Source organism: Molothrus aeneus, chromosome 2 (assembly GCF_037042795.1).
Source record: "Molothrus aeneus isolate 106 chromosome 2, BPBGC_Maene_1.0, whole genome shotgun sequence".
Taxonomy (NCBI): Eukaryota; Metazoa; Chordata; class Aves; order Passeriformes; family Icteridae; genus Molothrus; species Molothrus aeneus.
The window spans coordinates 16,195,623-16,209,289 of record NC_089647.1 but is presented as its reverse complement, the minus strand read 5'-3'; the positions used below and the strand labels follow the sequence as shown (position 1 = coordinate 16,209,289).

Below are 13,667 nucleotides of genomic sequence, written 5' to 3'. Positions count from 1 at the left end.
TTCTTGGTGATAAATAACACCCTGGAAAATATCAGTTAATTCAGTCTTAAATCTTAAAGATGTAATTTTCACAGGGTTCTGTAAATGTAGAAAGTTCAACAGAGTAACCAGAGAAAGGTTCCTAATGAAATCCTGTCTTTGGTGGTGAAAATGTCTGTCTAGTTTTAATAAAAGCTTGATTACATTGCATTCATGAGGATTTCTGCAAGTCTGCCCTGACGGCATATAAACTTTAAATTAGGCATAGTCAATAAAAGGCCACCTAATATGGTTTCATATTTTGAGAGGTTTCCCCCTAATTGCCCCAAATAGTTAGTCTGTTTTCTAACCATTTTGGCATCTGCATGTGCTGAAAGAAATCATCCTGGAAAAGCTGGAGCTTGTACAGCTTGTAATGATGTGAAGTGACCTGACAGAGACCTCCCTCCTGCTGCCTCCTATTTAGTGACCTTCCACAAGTGATGAGACAGCAGCCTTCTCCCAGCAGCTGTTTTCTAAATTTGGTCTGACAAATGGTATCATAAAGGTGGCAGGTGAGGTTAAGAGATCTGATCAGAACATACTGATTTAACAGCCACCAAAAGGTACAAAAGAATATAAGGAAAAACAATCAAGTGCTGTCTCTTTATCGTTGTATCAGTTTTCTCTGCATGGTCCCTTGTGAAAGCTTTTACTGATGGCTTTCAGCTATGTATCATTATAATACCTCCAATAAGCATTACATAATAGGAAAAATATGCTACTCTGAGCAGTGAAACTGGTGTTAGCCAGTTCTGTGGCCCATATCAAAATTCTCTCACTAGTATTCCCTGTAACAGCACTTCCTCAGATGAAATGGACTACAGCATATCATCAAGTAAGAGTTCATACATCCACTTTAATGTTTTTTGCATATTCCTGTTACAAGTAATGACTGTGACTACTCAAGAGAAAAAGAATCCATTTTTTCTCTCTATAATAGTTCAGACAATGTCCAAGCATATTCTCTGCCATTGCTGTGTTTGCCTGGCTAAATAGGCAAATACTTTATGTGCTTGTTCTCTCAGGCACTGAGGAAGGAGAGAAAACACAGTGATGATAAAACCAACAGAATTAACCAGAAAAACTGGGTAGACAGTAGCACTTGACTGATTTTTATTGTTGGTTCTTTTACTGACAGTTCAGTAGATTACAAGTTGTCTCCTCTTATTGGCGTGGTTTATAAAAGAAATTTGCAGAATAAGTGCATCTGAGGTGCTCTGACTAGAGTAGCAAATCCATATTTCAGAAACACTTCAGATGTCAGAAGCTTTGAAAAGGTTTTTCCCTCTTTACTCTAGAGTGATATATCAGTATATACTTGGGCTGGAAATACAGAGATGTCATTGGAAATCAGACCTGCTGAATGGATGTGTCAGACCTTCAGTCTAGGATAAGTCAGGAATTCAGGTGCTTACCTGAAATGTAGCTCCTGTACTCAACTTCAGGCATAAAATTATTTTTAACTATTTGAATTCTACTTACATTAAAACATTGTATTTTTTAAGGTGCTAACTGAAAAAGTCCCTCAGATATCTTTATTTGGATGTTTATTTCCTGTGTTTGCTTACCAGCATTAAAGCATAGAAGTTACTTTCTGCATGGGATTGAAATGTTGCCAGCTCTTTACAGGTTACAGATTTTCAGTTGTCATCTTGAAGAGTTTTGAAGGCTGTTACTACAGGTAGGTAGGATATATGAAGGCTTAAAGATCTTTTTCAGTATAAAAAGTACACTGAAAAACTAATATGTTCCAAAGATGTTGAGTTATAAAAGGCACATGCCTCTATGTATGAATGATAGTTATGGCCAAAAGCAACATAATGTAATAAGTATTAATGCAATGGATGATTAGGTTTGTCACATTAATGTCACAATGAATTCTAGCACACAGGCATTGTGATGGGGAAGGTGACTGGTGGCAATGGAATGGACAGATGGACTTCGAAATGTGTGCAGTGAGAGCTGGAGAGGACCATTTTTGGTCATGATTTTCTTTTTCATGTAAATTTTAGATAATTATCTGACAGTAAATTGACCCCACAAAAAATTCTGAAGGATCATAACTTCTGGAGGATGCAGAAAGGCATTATTCTGTAACTACAAATAGGGTCTATCAGGCACTCAGGACCTGAAGAAAAGTTGACAGATGTACCTGTAGCCATGTTCACACAGTGTGGAAATTATTTATTTCAGCTGGCTGAGAAGCTCAGCATCTGTAGAGTGCTCAAGGGTCATCACCTTCTAAGCATCAGCAGGCACCATCCTTGTGATCAGGCCTTGCTCTGCTCCTGCCAGGCAGAGGGGTGGGAAGGGCAGCCCATGGGCCATGAGCGCAGCCCATTTATGCCTGCTTCAGCCTGCACATGGGGAAACAGGACATAACAGAAGCCCACCTACAATCTTGTTTACCCAGACAGCATATTTAAAGATATAAATATTTTTATTCTTTTTCTTTTGGATATTTGTCAAGAGCGTTTTGGGTTCAGTGGGAAATTTATAGTGTTAATATTTGGTAGCAGTTGTATATTTTGAGGATGGTGCCATGAGAAATGGGATGCCCAGGTCCTACCTTGATTGAATGATCTTTCTGGGTTTTACTGCCATGCTCCACACTATGGGATGCAAGAGCTTCCCAAGCCCTCTGATCTGCAGAGGCGAGGGCAGGGTAGGCACTGTGCCTTATGTTTCTTAGGGAGGGAAGGTAGAGGCCTTTTGCTCTGTACCATGGAAGTTTTCCCTGATGCAGCAGGGTTTTTTGTTGCCTGGGTTCTGAGGTAGAGCTCTTCAACCACCTTAAGAGTTGTTGGCAAAGTGACCTTGAAGAAAATCGCCTCAGGTACTGTACTGGGGGATGACACAGTATTAATGTGTTGGCCTAAATTTCAAATCCTAAGGTGGACTAGGGTGGTGGCTGTGTAAGGAGTCAACAGCCAGTGTTGTTATGTGCCATTGTCCAGGGCATACTGAGGGGCCAGTCAAGATCTTCTGGAAGCTGCTTTGCTTAGACACAGTTCAAATTTGAATAGGCCTTGTTCCAGAGGGCTTGTAGGCAGTATTAATGGAAGGAAAAATATGGGGAATACAAAAGTAAAAGCAACTGTGCTACACATGTGAAATCAGATTAATGTACGATTTTTAGTTGTGCAGAAATAGCATGCAAGAAAGAAAGACTGTTTTAGAGAAAAGAAAAAAAAAAAAAACAGAGAGAATGAAGGCAGAACAGAAAGAGCCAAGCATACAGTTAATGGATCCAAGAATAAAATAAGGTGCAGAGGTTAGAGGAGGCAGAGAAACACCATGTTTAAGTAAGGAATAAGGGTAAACGTAATGCTTGTAGTACTCTGTAGATTTTGAAGAGTACATCTTGACCTGCACTCCTGCAATATTTTCCTCTGAAATGTTGTATTGGAAAGGATGGATGCTGAACTGTCCAAAGGACAAGTAGAACCTGCTGAAAGTAGTTGTGTCCATTTGATGAAAGCTTGAGCTTTGGCATACCTAGTGACTACATAGATGTAGAAGCAGCTTTCCTTTTTCTTCCCAGTTTCAAGTCCTTCACAATCAGAATTCTTATACTGCAATTACACTGTTATAAGAAAGCTGCAGACCTCATATCTTGTTTCTGTGTTGGCTGTGAGAAGAATTGGATCTTTCCCTAGACACCAGTTTCACTGAGACTAGGAACAAACAACTGTCCTACAGTCTGTCCCAGGGCTAGCCCCCTCACCCCTGGCTTTGGAGTCCAGCAATTCACAGCTTTCTGCCTCTTCTGGTTAACTTGATTTTTCCATTGGATAAGTCCCAAACTCTCAAGGTCCCTATGTGCCTCCAAAGAAGCTCTACCCTAGGCCTGCATCCCTTCCCAATGTATCCCACCCTAAGGTATATCTCAAGAAGCAACTTTAGGTCTTTATTGTCTCCTGAATAAAGGATTCCCTTCAGTAGTCAAAAAAGTAGAAACCTGAGGGACAGAACTTGATGTGGACTTTTGATTTAGAAACAGTTGAATGTTTTTCCGTGTGTTCCTGGCACTGTTGCCTCCTACATAGGATGCTTAGAGAGCCTCCATTTAATGTTTTTTGCATATTCCTGTTACAAGTAATGACTGTGACTACATGGGCAGTTTTGAAGGTGTGCCTGTAAGTATTTGCAAGGAATAGAGAAGGTAAATTGTGAAAATCTGATAGCCAGTAGTATTGATGAGTGTGGGTGAATCTCAGGAAGAAATTTAAGGCTATTTTTATCTTTTTCATCCTGGTCCTGCCTCCCATTTTGGTACTCAGAATTTATAAAATCAGTTAAATTAAAGTATTTTGGTATCCTTTTTTTTTTCCTTTATGTAAGTTGTGCTGCTTCTGTTAATATACTGGAAAGAGCACCTGCACAGCCTGTGTCCCATTCTCCCACAGCTACATGTCAGTTGGATAACACCACCATAACAGGCCATTTCAGCCTCCCAGCAGTTGTCCTTGCCATTCTGTTGCACAAAATGGTGTTTTTCACCCTTCATCAGAGGTGGAGACGTGCCTGTTGCAGCACCACAGTAAATAGTAAGACAGTTTGTTTTCTTAACCTTTGTCTATCTGTATTTCAAAACTCACAATTTATCTAGTAACTTCATCAGGAGGTTGGGATGTTTCTGAGGCAGTGTAAGCAGAGATACCACATAGCAGAGTTTGTTGGGAGAGCGTGACTAATGGGTATAAGAAGATCCATGGCTATGGTTTTAACTCTCAGATTTCCAGTGGGAACTTTGTGAACAGAAAGCTGCCATCACCTTCCAGGCTGTGTCCTTCCCCTTGGTGTGCTGGGACCTCTCTGACACAGGGCTCAGCACACACCCCACTATGTCCTTTTCCAGCCATCTCCTGGTTTTCCTCCCTCAGCCCTGTGCCTGCTTCACCTCAGGTGCTTCTGTCCCACAGTGACAGACACAGCAGAGAGCTTCAGTGCAGGTGTGTAACTGGAGATATCTGTTAAATTTTTGCAAATGAATAAACTGCTCATTTGAAATATAAAAGTGAGCTTTATAATGGGTGCTATGCCAGAATGCATTTTTACTTTTGCTTTTAATAGCCCCAAATGGATTTAGTAATGTTTCCTTTCTAGTTTTATTTTGGTGGTTCTTTTTTGACCTTGTCTATGCTACATTACTACATTCTATGAATATATAAGTACAGCCTACAAAGCTGAACATGTACACATAGTAGCAGTGGGAGAGTCAGGGTTTTTTGATTTGGATGTGTGTGTTGGGTTTAAAGTATCCATTCTTCTGGTCTTGAAAACATTTGGGATGGGATTCTTTCTTCCTCTGCTGTTCCTTCTTTCTTCTTGCTGTTCTGTTCAGCAAGTTGACAGTCTGATGTTGATTAGGACTTTTAGGTACAACAGGAGTACAGCTAATAAGAAAAAAATGAGTTGGTGTGTATTTCTGTGCTGTGCTGCTCCCTACTGAATTGTCTGACTACCAAATACATTAAGGAGTTAACAACTGAGAGTTGTTATCCTGGAGGGATGCTGATGGAGCCTGGTGGTTTTACAGCTGAAGAGCTGGATTTTAGAACAAGCTATGCCAGCCTAAGAAGCTTCTCTCTCTATTCTTATCATAAATTGTGATAAAAATTATCATAAATTATTATTAATTAGTTATGCTAAGGTGATACTCAGCAAAAGACAGCTAGCAGTGAGCACAGCAGGGTCTTTAGATGGTTAATGTCAGGGTAAGGAGAAGGAAAGGTGATTTTTCAGTATGTGCATGTTCCAGGAGCCCTTTCTGTGCAGGAAACAATCCCATGGTCATAGCTAACTGTCAGAAATTTACCATATTTGGATTCCCAAAACAAAATGCAATGTTTAGTTGGGCTTTGAAGGGCAAACAGTTCCTTATGGAGCTTAATTGCTTTGTTTACATGTAGCTAGTTACTTATCCCGTAGCAAGAACAATAGGCTGAGTGCCTTGCTTAACCCATGATCAGAATGAGATAAAAACTGAAGACAACGAGGCTGTATTTCTTAAACAAGACCACGGGTCAGATGCAGCCTCCTTGGCTGGCTGTCTCCTAGAAAACCTGCTGCCTGGCATAGCCTTTGTTTCCACAGCAGCTGTGTGACTTTGCCTTATGTCCTCACTGTCTGATCTTCAGCTAAAAGCAAGTGGTGTTTCTTGAGTCTCTATTTCACATGGCCCAGGCACCTTCCTGAGAGCTGTGTGACTCACTGACCATTCCTGGCACAGTGCCTGCAGTGAACATCAGACCATCATCACACCAGGCTTTGACCTCACGTTACCCCACAGCTTAACCTGGACCGTGCCCAGTTTGCAACAGAGGCAGCTGGGCTTCCTCCTCCCTGTACAGAGGCAGGGTTGTGAGCCTTGATTTCCCAACCAGCCACACCTGTCCTGTGGGATGAGGTGAAAAATGGAGTTTACTTAGTTAAGGCAGATCTCTGCCAGTCAGTCATGCCTGCTACTGACAGGAGGCCTTGGAGCAAGGGTGCTCCAGCCATGCCAGAACACTTTTCTTGTTGTCACGCAGTCCTCCAGCCACAGGCAGTACCCGTGATCCAGCGTGACATGGGTGCGTGACCCAACACGTGCTCTCCCTGCCCAGAAGTTGAGAAGTTCATTGTCAGGTCTGCCAGATTCATAGAGACAAAAGAAAAATTTTGGTTGGGACTGCAGCTCTCACACCCTCAAGGAGTCCCTTGCGTCTTGGGGGAGCGTGGGGCTCACGCCAGGTCTCCCTGCATAACTGGGTTTTCCTGAGCTCTGAGCAGAGAGGACATTCCAGAGATTTTTATCTGTTTGCTTCTCCATTTCACTGGTGGCTTCTCCCCTCATAACATCTAAATTAAAAGTCAGAAAGTTTGCTGAGAAAGACTCCTAGTTTGTTCCTCAGGTAGTTTCTTTTGGCAGAAGGGAATTCTCCATTACACCTGCTTGTACCAAAGGAGTAAGGTAGATGTTCTCCATTAATTTACCAGAAGTTAAGTGAGGTTCAGCCATCCCTGCAAACTGGAGAACAAGTTGCTAACATCTCTTATTTTGTAAATCTGTGTGCAACTGGAAATGAGAGGCCTTTGAAAATATGCACAGAAAATTTCAGTGCAGGAGAGCACCTGCAAACCAAAAGTCTTCTTTATCTTTTTCCATGAGTGAACTATTAGCTGGCACAGTTGTGTGCTCAAATCTTAGGTACAGTTTACAGTTGTCACTTGCACTTGAAGGGGTGTAAATGGATGCTGATAATCTTTATAGCAGTCATCTCCACAGCTCTTCCTCTTCCCTCTGTAGGCAGTCTCTCAATTGCAGAAATATTTCCAATTTTTGTATGTTTGTGGTACAGAGGAACCAAATCATGCAAATAACAAGACCACATTTACAGTGGTATTCTAAAGAATACGACAAATTATCATTACCTTCCCAAGCCTTTAGACTATGAAAATAAACTTTAAAAGTCTACTGAAGATTTAAGCAATGAGAGCCCCTTCCCTTCCACCACCAACTAAATATATGAGCTTCTTCTAGAGCTGGAGGCCTCTTCAGTAAGACTACCACTTGTTTTGAGCTTATACAAGCATTTACAGCTACCATATAAATTGAAACGTTAGCATGTCTGCTCTTGCCTTGCCATTCTTCTGTTTGTGTAACACAGAGCCCAGTAGTCATCACAAAACAAGAAAACCTTTGGAAATATGTCTTTGAGGAGGAAGACTCCACACAAGGATCAGTCATATTCCTCACAAGAATTCAACATCTGAGTCAGGGGTTCCCAGAGACTAACCTGAAAGATGCTAAGTATGTGACCCTCAGGAAAATTTTCAAATTGTGGCTTTTCTGCACTGTCCTACTGATTCTTTTTCTTTTTTTTTGATCCTGCAGCACCTAGCCAGATGTCCCACCCATTATGTTGCCCTCCATGAACAAAACTCAGGAAACTCCTGAGTTCATTGTCCAAGAAAACCTTTTTTTTTGGAATACAGACTGAAAAATATAATCTATTTTGTCAAGTATTTCCACACCTCTGTAAACATGCAGTCTCCTCCTCTGGATGATCTCATGCATATATTCATCAAAGTTCTTACTTTGCTTTGAGACCACATTTGCAGCAAAACAGTAGTATATGTAATATATAAAGGTTTTGGGTGAGATCCAGTACAAGCATCTCATGGTGAAATCATTCTTAATATTATTTAACAGCTACCTGGTGTCTGATCCAGAGAAACTGGTCACACCTTCCTTTAGACACTCAAGTGAATGGCACATGTGAGCCTTGGATTTTACATGAATGTAGAGCAAGGAGGACACAGATCATAGTTGTCTCTCACATTGTCAAGCATATTCCTCCTCCATTTTTTGACAGTGGATTTTTGATAGAGTGACAGCTGTTAAACAGGTATGAGTTCATCAGCACTCCTTACTAGAGAAACCTTGTGTGGAAATTCTTACCTCTCTCACTGGAAGTAGAGAGAAGGAAAACTGGAAGTCTCTGGCTTAAGGAAAACCATTTGGTACTACAGAAGTTAAGTGAAGATCAGCTAACCTGCTGGAGCATCACAGGCTGGAAACCTGAATGTTCTGGCAGATGCCGTCATTTTGGCAATGGCGCAGGTGGCAGTCCTGCAAAGTCCTCATGGTCTTTATCATGTAGTAGGAAGTGGCATTGCTGCCCTGGATGCAAACATCCTAAAAAAGAAGTGGAATAAATAAATAAATAAACCACAGAAATAAATTCTTGGACACAGGTGACACCACGAGTATTGGAGTGCCAGGTCACAGTACTCGTACTGTAGAAGTAGTTATTGGTGTTGCCAGTGACAGATGTAGTACCTACCAATGTTTGTGTCTTACAAAACAAAAACCCAAACACCAAACCGAGCAGCCTTACAGACTTCTTGCTTTCCAGCTTTCAAAACTCTTCTGGAGAGTTTTTGCAAATGGATGGTCTAAAACCAAGGCTGATTAAATATCTGCTCTGCCTCCTGTCACCTTGGAAACAGGGAATGCCGACTGTGAAAGCAGTCTGAAGGATCCAGGATGGAAATTCAGATGTTCATGTACAACAGACTTTTCCCCTTTTTTATTGCTCAGAACAATATGAGAGTCCACAGCAAGGTCTGCATTTCCAGCTATGTGCACAGTGTAGCAAGTACATTGAGGCAGCTTGTGGCTGGCAGTATTTCATGGTAAATGCTGCCTTAGAACTAGGAGTGCCCATGTCTGTACCGCTGAAAGTAGGGAAAAAACTTATTTTCACACTTCATAATGCAGAGCATGCACCCACGCAATTTTAGGTCCTTATTTATTGTAGCCAGTTTATTGTGGGCCATGGTAACTATCTATGTTATATGTCTGTTCTTGCTTGCATCTCTGGGAGATAATGAGATTGTGTAGTGGTTATATTGACAGCAGGGTTTCTTTTCCAAATTCCTTTGCTTCTGTTCTGTTCTTCATACAGCCCACTGAAATAATCTCTGTCTATATTGCAGAGTTCTTCCAAGAGATTTTTCTTTTTAATTGGGTACATCTATAAAAAACAAGGAATTCTACCTTGCAGTTTTGTTCCCTCAAAACTTCAGTCTACATCCACCCATTTAAGTCATCTTACTTTTGTCCCTAATCTGTCTTAATATCTTCAGGCAACCAAGAAACTGGCCTTTCATCTGCCTTGAACTCTTGAGAATTGCTCAACAGTTGAACAAAATTGTTTTTCCTCCTCCTGCTGTGAAGATAGCACCAAATTAGGATTGTGTTATGGGCCAGGCTTTTCCCAGTTGCCAGGGGCTGTGATCTCTTAACCTAAAGATGGAGAGATGTTCCTTGCTGTGCTTGACATGGAGGCCTGGAAGTCCTGTGCTCCTTTAGGCATTTTAGGGTTCTCAGTGTCTTACAGGGACTTTATTTCCCAGCTTTCCTGACACTTAACTGTTTGTGGCCAAGTAAATATTATGGGGTATGCGCAGCCAAAGAGTACAGTACCCCTAAAAGATAGTGGAAAGAAATTGAGCTAACATTAGGGCTGATTTTCTTGCTCCTTTGTCAGAGGCCATTATGGACTTAACAGTCTGTGATAAGTAAAATGTTTCCCTTCTAATCCTGTTTTCTCACTAAATTTCAAGAGAGATGCCAGGATTACCACCTTGGGTTTGGGGGTTATAGTCTCAACACTAGTGATTATAATAAACTAGGATCCTCCAGATCACTGCTTGATGTCCTCTTATCCTGGAAATTAAATTTTGCTGATTTAAATGTCTGCATGCGTTGTCTTTCCAAAATGCACAGCTTGGTTTTAAAGATAAATGCTTGCCATTTTGGGACAGACTGTGTGCTAGGTTTAAGTTCACTTAGCAAAGCTTTTTTATTGGAGTGGCTCATGTAACTAGTTAACATGCAAGAAATTATTGAGCTTTCACTTCCTCCACTCCCATTTCCTGTTTGGATGTTGAAAGGAAGCCCTGATTGCTAATTTGTGATTAGCCAGCAACGCAGAGTGAGCTTAATCCTGTGGGTTTGTGTGGTGCTTGCCTATGCAGATACAGCCTCACTCAAGAGTGGGATTGCTGCAGTTCACGTTTCATGGGGAGAGGTGTAAACAATCTCCTCTTCTTTCTGTGCATTCATGGCCTGCCTTCTGAGAACAGAGGTAATGCCTGGCCTGCCAGAGCTTGGGAGGTGACACTAAAACGTTGGATGCTGCAGTAGAGAAGGGACACATGAGGGTGTTTTTCCAGTCGTGCTTGCCCAGGAGGTGGCACTGTGAAATAGTGGGATTTTTACCTGCAGCGTTTGTCGTCTCACCCCCTGTGATTGTTTGAGACATGACAGAAGAGTGAAGTTCCTTAGTCAGTAAAACCAGAGTGACTTGTACTTCTTTTAGGATGCCTCAGTGCCCTCCTGTGTGAAACACGTGGTGCTATCTGCTTTGCACTCCTGCATTAGGGAGCTGACCTTCACACCTACTCTTGTGCAGCCAGGATCAGAACTGGGTTTGTGGGTGAGATTGTGTGGCCATAAAAGAAGTGGTGATGTCTTTGGAGCATTTTTACTTTTGTGCAACTCTGTTGTGTCCCCCTTGACATTTCTCAGACCTACTGACAAAGCAGCCAAGATGAAGAGCTATATACATGAAGTATGTGCTAGAAAACTAGAAAGCTTTGAGGAATCTCTGTGGGATCTCTCTGTGCTGCATTGTGCTATGCTCCTGTTAGAGTACTGGTATCTCTGGTTTAGTGCTTATATATAACACACAGAGAGCTTTTTAAAGGGATCTCTGACCCCACCTGCAAGTACCTGACCTGACTTGTGCTGCCAAGTGCAGGCCAACACAGCTGAGATAAATCTAGAAAATCTTCCAGGTCTTTCATTATTGTAATGGTGATAAGCTGAGACCGTTTTCATTTCTCTCTCCAAAAAAAGCCTGTGATTAGGAGCACATACGGATCTGTGGGAAATTCTGATCTTGGAATGGATATTAATACTTTACAAAATCTTAGGCAAGCTTATTGACCTGCTTATTTTATTTCTCAGAAAGGTGAAAAGGGGTAATGCTTTCATAATACAAGAAAAACAAGAACATATTTGTAACACAATGTAACAAATACATTCACAATATACCTTCAAGCTAGATATGTTACGGGAATGAGAAATACTTTTGTTATTATTAATCAAATACTAAGTGGCCTATACATCTATAACAAAGGCCTCTTAGCAAACACATCCTTTAAAATAGCCTGACCCTTTCCACTTTTTCAGAGACATTAATAGTTTCCTGGCTCAGTGTTTTAGGAAATGTCGTCATAGTCTGGAGGAACCAATAAAAACATAAGTCACCTATTTTGTCTGATCATTTTACGCCAGGATATTTGAGGCTGGAAGCTGTGGAGGGACAGGAGGGGACTGCTTTGTTTGTGTGGGTGGAAGATGTAGAGGATTTAATACTGCTTTAGCATAACTTTATATAGTAGGGCTCTAGAACTGTGTGAAAAATAGCATTTTTTGAGTTCATAGACAGAGGCTTTAGATAATTTTTGTAACTATTTCATTATTTTTTTCTCCTTCCTAGGCCATTTATTGCTTCAGTGCTTGAGGAAAGGGATGTTGTCTTTGGGGAAGAGTATTCTGTTGGTTTTAGGCTTGCATTGTCCTTTAATAAAGAGGTGAAAGCTCTTAAGAAGTGGCAGTGCATTAAAACAAATGTTGGTACCTGATTATGGCAAAATGATTGGTGGGACAATAGCTTATTTGGTATGGTCAAAGGAGACCATTTCCTACAAGCAGAAAATGTAATTACTTAAATGAAAGAGCTACTACTGTATGAAATCTTAGTACAAAGTATTATTACATGACATTGTGAAAAGCAAACTATGAGTGTCTGCAACAGGCATCTGGTGACACTTTGTTCTCCATTATAAATGCCAGCATTTACAGTGGGACAAACCCTGCCACCCTTCCATGGTTTTGATTTTCTCCCTTCTGAGGCCAAGCTTCCAGCAAGTGTGTTAGTCCTGACTCTGATCTCTTGGCTGTGCAGAGCAGATATGCATTGCAGTTTTTCCCCTATTGTGCTGCCGTCTGCTGCAAGCTTCACACAGCCCCTCAGAGGTAACACCTCTGTTGCTGTTGATTTGTGCTTGGTTGCATGGAGCTGGGAAAGGCTGTTCTGACCCCATTTATCCTCTGCCTCTTCCCAGAGTGTCCTCCAGAGAGGACCAAAGTTTTTGCCCGTTTTTGGGAAGTCATGCTCTGTGTTTTCTCTTCTGTGTTCCATCAGCATTGGAGACCAGTGTAATGTTTGTCAGCAGTCTAGAGAAGCTGAAGGATAACACTTACTTCATCCTGCATAGCTATCTTTACAGAAATGAGCTGAGGCACCAAAAGAGCCACCAGCACTGCAAGCTGCACCATAATGCATTATGTGGACTGTTCTCCTTACTTGCCTTACTTGCCCCCCAAAGTAGAAAAATCAAACATGATTTCTTTTCAGCTTCTGCTGTAGCCCCAAATGGAAGTTATGTGCAGCTGTCAGTGGTTCACTGAGAGTTCAAACCTGCAGTTCAGGGTCTGCAAACCCCCATTAAAATGTGCTTTGGGATTTCAGAAAAATGCAAAAGGAGGGCAAGGGTACCAAGATACCCTGATTAGAGTCCAGTCCAAAGGGGAAATTGCTGCTGATCTAGTGCATTTGTGTTTTATGAATCTAACAAAGTGTTATCTCAAGACTTATACAAGAAGCTGGCAAATGAACCCCACAAATGAACCTTATTGTTAACTCTCACCAGCCACCTGCCCTGTATGTTTTTGGAGGCTTTTCTCTCCACCTTTCAATTTAATGTACTGAATTTCTATTCTTTTTCAAGCTGAGTGTGCTCAGCCCTGTGGCAAAGAGACTGTGTCCTGTCACCTCCCACTCATGACAGTCACTAGGAGATGCTGTCACAGCAGTGTCCCCTTTGTACCTGTCAGTATGGCTCATCCCTTCTGTGTGTGTTCTAGCAGGTCAGGCCTAGACTTGTTACTGTGAGCTATGCCATGAGATACCCCTTTCAAATTCTTTCTTAAGCTGGACCAGGATCTGTGTGTGGAGGTGTCCCTGGAGGGTCACTATCCCCTAGCACTGGGTGATTCCAGGTCACTGCTCCATCCCAAA

General features: G+C 41.6%; 2 protein-coding genes across 4 annotated transcripts in view; one reads left to right on the top strand and one right to left on the bottom strand.

The window, feature by feature from the left end:
• CMSS1 (cms1 ribosomal small subunit homolog) overlaps nucleotides 1–13,667 on the top strand; it is a 227,879-nt gene that overhangs the window by 142,349 nt on the left and 71,863 nt on the right. The window lies entirely within an intron of this gene.
• FILIP1L (filamin A interacting protein 1 like) overlaps nucleotides 1–13,667 on the bottom strand; it is a 173,795-nt gene that overhangs the window by 121,879 nt on the left and 38,249 nt on the right. Inside the window, exon 2 of one of the 2 annotated variants that reach the window (XM_066571987.1) lies at nucleotides 8,471–8,707. The gene's annotated coding sequence lies outside the window, so the exon portion shown is untranslated. The remainder of the gene's footprint in view (nucleotides 1–8,470; nucleotides 8,708–13,667) is intronic. The other variant, XM_066571988.1, reaches the window with a different exon arrangement.